Below are 8,305 nucleotides of genomic sequence, written 5' to 3' on the forward strand. Positions count from 1 at the left end.
TTATTGAAGGTTCAGAAACTTCCGTTTTGATAATGACACCCCTTCTCGACTAATTAGTGTGTGTTCTCGGTTTCTGTCGTGAATGCACATGACGCTCCCAGACTAGTCAAGTAAACGTCGTCGGGCCCCCGCCCCACTTAAAGCAAAAGGCCTAACGTGAGACATGCCAACCTAAATCATGAAAACGTAGAGGGAGATGCCGTCCACCCGACCTGGGCCTCTCTCTCCCTAATTTACAAGTAAATTAGGTACAAGTCCAATATTAATGCCCATCTAGTCATATCTTTCTATCCACTTGTCAGATCTCTCTCTCTCTCTCTCCCCCCTATAAATAGAAGGGTTTGAAGGTGATTCTGCATCTTCAACCCAGGCTTGTTTTCTTAGGGTTTTAGAGTTTCTCTTCCCTTTCCATGGAGCTTCCAAGTAAACTGAGTTGTAGGTTATTGCCTTCATCATTTCTCTTTCATGTCACCCTTGTCTCGTTCCTCTTCTTATCAGTAGAATCTAGCACTCTAGGAAACGAAACCGATCGACTAGCTTTGCTTGCCTTCAAACATGAAATAACCCAAGACCCTAATGGGGCTTTAAACTCATGGAACAATTCTCTCCATTTCTGCCAATGGCTGGGAGTCACATGCGGTCGTCGCCATCCTCAAAGGGTCATTGCCTTGAACCTTGGCGATCAAGGCTTGGTCGGACCCATGTCCCCTCACATAGCAAATCTCACCTTCCTCCGTGAAATCCACTTTGGAAACAATGGATTCTACGGCCAACTCCCCCCAGACATGAGTCGTCTATTCCGTTTGCGTCATCTCAATCTGAGCCTCAATTCATATGAAGGAGAAATACCAGCCAATCTGACTGCCCATTGCCCAAAACTCACGTCCATGAATTTAAGTTACAATAATTTTGTTGGGGGGGTTCCCTACAAGTTCCACTCGTTCTCTCAGCTCGCTTACTTAGACCTTTTGAAGAATAATCTCACGGGAAACATCCCATCTTCGCTTGGGAACCTTTCATCTCTCATCATTTTATATCTAGGAGATAATAGTTTAGAAGGAAGCATCCTGCATGAGCTCGGACGACTAACCAGCTTAGATTTCCTTCAACTCAGTGCAAATAATTTGTCAGGTATGATACCTCAACCAGTTTACAATCTCTCGTCTATTTCTTCTCTCTCACTGGCAGAAAATCAGTTGCATGGAAGCCTTCCACCCGACCTGGGCCTCTCTCTCCCTAATTTACAAGGGCTTCTCATGGATCTGAATCTATTCACAGGACCCATTCCAGTCTCTTTTTCTAATGCATCACGCCTTTAGACCTTGATTTTGGTTCTAATAGCTTTAGTGGACTTCTACCTATGAATTTGGGAAGCCTACAAGATCTCAGTTTTCTTACCTTCGGAGAAAATCAGCTAGGAAGCAGAGGCAAATCTAACGACATGATTTTTCTCAATTCTTTAACCAATTGCTCTAGTCTAGAACTATTAGAACTGGACACCAATTACTTAAGTGGTGCACTGCCCGACTCTATAGCTAATCTCTCAACTCAATTGACACGACTGACTTTGGGAAGAAACCAGATATTTGGGAGCATCCCTTCAGGTATTGAAAATCTCGTAGGTTTAAAGGCACTAGGCATGGAGAAATTTTTTCTCACAGGTACTATTCCTGTTGGACTTGGAAAGCTTAACAAGCTGCAATTATTGAGCTTGAACACAAATGGATTGTTCGGGCAAATTCCATCTTCCCTTGGTAACATAACTCATTTGTTACTACTCGATGTACAAAAAAATAAATTACAAGGAAGCATTCCAACTAGTATTGAAAATTGTGGATATTTAGAAGGAGTAATCCTTCATCAAAATAGCCTCAGTGGTACCATACCCACTCAGATTTTGAAGCTTTCCTCACTAACAATAACCCTTGACTTCTCGTATAATTCTTTCACAGGATCCCTTGCTTCAGAAGTAGGAAACTTAAAACAACTTGGGCATATAAACATTGCTTATAACAGTTTATCAGGTGAAATTCCCAACACGTTAGGCAATTGTCTTAGTTTGGAATACCTATACATGGATCATAACCTCTTTCAAGGAACCATTCCGTCATCATTGGCCAATTTAAAAGGTATCCGAGAGCTAGATCTTTCACACAATAACTAGTCCGGAAAGATTCCAGAATACTTGAAAACGTTTCACTTCCTCGAGTATCTAAATCTGTCTTTTAATGATCTTGAGGGTGAAGTACCAAAGGAAGGGATTTTTAGAAATGCAAGTGCCATTTCAGTTTATGGAAACAACAAGCTTTGTGGGGGTATCCTAGAACTACAGTTGCCAGCATGCCCTGCCCAAGTTTATCAGAAACAAAGAAAAACTCATTCTCTGAGAGTAATAATTTTAACAGTCAGCGTGGTTTTATTCCTTACTATACTATCTTTTTTCTTTTCTACCTTATATTGGAAAAGTAAGCCGAGAAAGAATCCTCTTGTTGTGTCGCCATTGGAGGATCGATGTTTAAAGCTTTCTTATGCGGAGCTCCTTAGAGCAACTAATGGGTTCTCTTCGGAAAACTTGATTGGTGCTGGAAGTTATGGTTCTGTTTATAAAGGACTTTTAGACCACAATGAAACGGTTGTTGCAGTGAAGGTACTCAGCCTTCAACAACACGGGGCTACTAAGAGCTTCAACGCTGAATGTGAAGCCTTAAGAAACATTCGGCATCGGAATCTCATTAAGATCTTAACTTCTTGCTCAAGTATTGATTACCAAGGCAATGAGTTTAAAGCTTTGGTTTTTGAGTACATGCCTAATGGGAGTTTAGAGAAGTGGTTGCATCAAAGTGGAGATGGGCAACATCCATTGATGAACTTGACCCTTTTTCAAAGGCTAAATGTAGCCATTGATGTGGCCTCTGCATTGGATTATCTTCGTCACCATGGACAAACACCACTTGTTCATGGTGATTTAAAGCCGAGCAATGTTCTTCTTGATGATGACATGAATGCCCATCTGGGGGATTTTGGGTTAGCAAGGTTTATTTTTGAAGACACTACTAATCACTCTAACAATCAAAGTAGCTCGCTGACAATAAAGGGATCTATTGGATATATTGCTCCAGGTAAATGACTTTATCAATATTTTTTATTCTTTATTATTCACTTATTAGATTTCTAAAATTTTCATTAGCTTGATTACAGGACGAAGTTTTATTTGGCAACATCTTATAGTTTCTTTCTAACAAGATCAATGCTTTGATATTTTGTATTCACGTTTAAATGGAAAGAATATGGTATGGGTGGAAAGAGATCTACGCATGGAGACATGTACAGTATGGAATCTTGTTGCTGGAGATGTTCACAGGAAAAGCTCCTACCAATAACTTGTTTACAGATGGCCTAACTATCGACCAATTCGCTCGGACGGCGCTCCCAGATCGAGTGATTGAGATTACAGACCCACAATTGATCTCAGAAGAAGTCCAAGTTGTCAACAATAATACCACTGAAAATCATACCATTATGAAAAATAGAATGCATGACTGTGTGGTCTCAATGTTCAGAATTGGTGTCTCTTGTTGTGCAGAATCACCAAGAGATCGAATGCAGATGGGTGATGTTGTCAAAGAATTGCATGTGATCAAAAATAGGATGCCGACTTTACGTGAGGGTTCATCTTATCTTAGCAATAACTAAGGTATTGATTGAAGTTGAATGGTTCAATGACAAGAATCGTTTGAAACATTTTCTCATACCCTCATCATGAGATATGCAACTTTAATGTGAGGATGTTTATGTCATGCATTTATGTTGATTTTCACCTCCATTTGTTTGTATTCTTTTGAAAATTCCACCTCTCTTCTTTGTTTGTTCTTGAAAATAAAGTGATATTGAGGAAATAGACAAACAAACAATGCTGCTGAAGGGGGTTGAAATATCATTTCCCTATTGGGAATGCTATAAAGTCCATCACTTGGCATAGTGGGTCTTTCCTCATTGTAGTACTTCATTGGGTTTAGCTTCGTTGATCGTTTAGTTCAATGTTAATTTAGGCTTATTCTGTAAAATAAAATTTCAATAATATCAGTCTTTATTCCTCGTACCGAGGGCCTCATTTCAAAAAAGTACGCTTAAGTTATGATTGGTTTTGGGCAATGTCATCGGCACTACTGTATTTTGATGACCACACTTTTCACTTTATTAAAAGTACGGTATGGCCTGCACCATAGGATGATCCAAACCGCCCATATGATGGCCCACAACGTAAATAGGTTGTGCCCCAAAAATCAGTTCCATTTATAGGTTGTTCCTAACCCTCAGATCTGTAGAGGATTGGGATCAAACAGTCCTTCGCCAGATCAGAGGGTTAGGATCAACTTATTTCATTAGGTTCTTAGAGAGATCAAACATGTTTCTAAGAGAGATGAAGGTCAAAGATACTTGGAAAAGCAAAGCACTAAATCAATACGTCATCACGTACCTCGAATGTCGAATTTGTAACGTTCTTCATACCTTCACATTCACTAAATCAACTTGTAAGAATAAGTTTTCTATTCTACGGCCTCTTTCTTCTCTTACGGTGTACAACCTATTTGCATTGCAGCGTAACAAATGAACGGTTTAGATCATCCTATGACATGGGCCTTTGTACACCTAAAGACACAAAAGACAAAACTATGGGCATTTTGGTCGCTCCAACAACATACCAAACACATGAAAGAGTTAGGAGCCTCATCTTCTTTACCTTCTTCAGCTTAACAATATCGTCTTTGGTGGGAATGTCACGTGACCCACACACCTGGAACACCTCCTCACGTGCCACCTCCTGCCACTCTGGGTGAATGGCTAATAGTACAGTTGTCCAGGTCAGCAAATTGGAGGTGGTTTGTTTCCCTGCAAAGAAGAAGGTCTTGCACTCCTCTACCATGTCTTGGACACTGATCTTCAATGGCGAGGAGAGACTTATTGGTTCTTCTTTCCGCCGATTTATTAGTATTTGCATTAATCATGAGTCCTAGTAAGTCCTTTGCGGACCCATCGCCGGAGTTCTCTTTCCGCCGGCCGATCAGCTGCACCACTCTGGGGTGGCTTTCACTCTGGATTTTTTTTCCAGGTAGCCCTTTTCACAACGGCCCACTCTGTGGTAACTTCACTATGATAGGAACCTGCAATACCAAAGTCACAGGTGGAACCCGTTAGGCTACGCCCTTTAAACCTGTCCCATACCAGGCTGGGATCCAACTAGTCCCATACATAGGCATGCCCCCATTCCCCCATTTAGGAGCCTAACAGATATTTTAAAGTTTAAGATGGGGGGGGGGGGGGGGGTCTCAAAATTTTGGAATTTTTTCAAGAACTTTTCCGCTTAAACAAAGAACTTTTTTGTATTTAATCATAAAAAATGCACCAACAGGAGCATTCTTGGTATTTATAATTTCCCAAAATTTCAAATGACCAAGCAGATAAACATCGCTTATACCATACATAATAATATGCATATAACCAAAACCAATTCACAATGAAATTTCACAGCATCAAAGTTTTATTTTACATCGAGTAGGGCTCTACAGAAAAAGTCCAAATAAAAAAATTACAGTCATTGCAGGGTCTCATCCTGAATTCCTGATGATCCTCTTATCTCAATGTGGAGCTCACTGGGTAGCCACAAAAATTATAGGGACAGGAGAAAACTAACAGCACTTGTATTACCATTTCAATGAAAGAAAATGGACTATAATCTCTGTGATTTTATATAAACTGCAGTAAGAAATTTTTTCTGTCATCTGAAACTTTAGCAAGCCAATATCTTGAGGCTTATCACAAAGGAACTTCCTTAATAGCTGAAATAACTTGATCAATGGTTTGGAATCGGTGTCTTTCCTTAAGGAGCATTTTTGCAAACTCAGGAGCTCCACGTTAGCAATAGGCTCACTTGCTAACATCATCAATCGAATCGAAATCCTCAGCATGAGTTACACCCACTATCCTCTTGAAACTCACAGATTAACCATTGATTTTAGAACAGATTCGAAGTCCAGAACACGGATTTTCCACAAGTTAAATGAAACAGAAGATGACTGACCCTGTATAAGGTGATGATTGAATAAATTTCTATGGACTAAACATATATAATGTACACTAACATAAGATCCCTGCAGTACTTTGAACATCACAAGTACATGTATAATTTGAAAGCTTCTCACAAAACGACCATTTTCAAATTAGATCTCCTGCATTTTCATGTCGGTATGTCACCTGAGATGGAAGTCATTTTACAATATTCACTGATTTCTTAATATGGAAATACTCCAGTCGGGTTTGAAATATATACACTTACACTTTCGTTTGCATGCTTTGGCATGTTTTTTGTTAGAATTTATTTTGGTTGCTATTTATTCCTGAAAACAATGACCAAATGCTATAGCTAAAAAAGGCCATCTCTTGAGTAAAATGAATTGTTAATGCTTTCGCCCATACACATTACCAATATGATGCCGGTGTTGGCTGATTATCACCCCATGTAAAATTAGTTAAGATCGTATAAACACCCTGCTCTTTCAATTGTGAAGAGATCGACTTACTGTAATGACTTTCTTAAGGGCAAATAAAAATATTAATAAAGAAGAGATACACGGGGAAGCCCCGGTGATTGAGATGATCAAAGGAATACAATGGGTCATCTCTGGGTAAAAAGAAATCAGATCTCCAATGTTTGATTCTCTCCCAGCTAACTCCGAGTTTGCTTGCTCCTGAGGAACTGAGTGGGAGGCGTTGGACCACCAAATTGCTAGACCAAAACAGAGACCCCTCCACCAACCTCCTAGCTAGGCTCAGCCTTCCGGTCCCATCTCTAGGATTGAATGAGGATTACTTGGGGCCCACCCAAAAGATCTCCAATCCTCTCCTTCCACCTCATATCTTCTACTGCCCTCTTCCCCTAACTCAGACCAATGCCCAATGCTAGGACTAGGAGTTACTGACTGACATTTCTAGAGTTATACAGCTTGTTAATATAATTGTCCATGCACATTAGCTATGTGATGGAGTTAGTTTTTCTGTTGACAGACTGTCGGCCATGTGGAACAAATAGTTGAAATGCTATGGACGGCTCTCTCTCTCTCTCTCTCTCTCTCTCTCTCTCTCTCTCTCTCTCTCTCTCTCTCTATCTATCTCTGCCTTGTTTCTCTTCTCTTCCATTTTTGGGGCCATCTAGTCCCCTCTTTTATCTTAATCTTTGTTATCTCTCATGTAATTAAAATAAGACTACTCTTTCGGTTGTGAAGAGTCCTACTGAAATGAGTTAAATTCAGATTGTTCAGTTTGGTATCAAACTGCCATGTAACAGTGCTAGACTACCAAGTTTCCATCAAAGTGACAATCTTCTAATGGAGAGTTACTTCATGTGGCGGACATGATGGAACTGAGCCACGTCTAAAAGGTTAGATAGGATGCACTTAGACCAAGGTATTTCTCCTGAGTTGACCATATGAGATAGGAGTATATAAGATGTGTGTAGTGCCAATGTAAAGAATAAGTCAACTCTATGTCATCTCAAATTTGTAGGTGTTAGCTTCTTTTTTGGACCAAATGGATGTATGCGTTCTCCAATAGAGGTACATGAGGCGTTGTTCTTGTTACACACTCTTATTTCTTCTATATTGTGTTGCCTGAGCATCTCATGACATAATAACCTGCCATTCCTCCTACGTGTTGCAGAGACTGTCCACTAATTCAAATAGAAACATATTATGGAATTGTGCTATTCTGATCATGGTCCCAAAAAATCAACCTTAATTACGTGAAAACACAGATGCCTACAGAAAATAGTATGCAAAATGTGTACATGGCTACATGCTACATCACCTGATAATTTTGGCAGCACCAAATTCAAGAGTGTCATGAAATAAATCTTTGAAGTTATTATCTTGTACAAGCAGCTGCAGCAGATCGAGGTTGTTATATATAGCCATGAGATATGCCTCACCATCATTGCTTTCATTCCAAAGTGTAGTGAACTTGAAAAGGTTCCAAGTGTCTTCTATCGTCCTCAAAATCCACTGCTTATATTGCTGCACGATAAAAAAACATTTAGGCATAAGTTGTGGCAGAAAACACGCCATTTATGCCATCAGTGCCCAAAGCAAGAAACAACTATAAGATGCCTGTCCAAGAGAAATTAGTATTCAATTAAGGACAAAAGATCGATTTCGTAGTAATATATATCTTTTATAGCACGGAATCAACATGTAGAACGGAATATATGAGCCATGTAGTATATCACATGAATAACAATAGAGTAATCAAAGAA

General features: G+C 39.7%; 1 pseudogene; it reads left to right on the forward strand.

Annotated features, from left to right (window-relative positions):
* Positions 1-372: 372 nt before the first annotated feature.
* On the forward strand, positions 373-3,693 carry LOC143870058 (receptor kinase-like protein Xa21 pseudogene; annotated as a pseudogene).
* Positions 3,694-8,305: the final 4,612 nt, after the last annotated feature.

The sequence above is a fragment of the Tasmannia lanceolata genome, unplaced genomic scaffold, assembly GCF_043159265.1.
Source record: "Tasmannia lanceolata isolate RefF3 unplaced genomic scaffold, GAP_Taslan_0.1 ptg000003l, whole genome shotgun sequence".
NCBI classification, from domain to species: domain Eukaryota; kingdom Viridiplantae; phylum Streptophyta; class Magnoliopsida; order Canellales; family Winteraceae; genus Tasmannia; species Tasmannia lanceolata.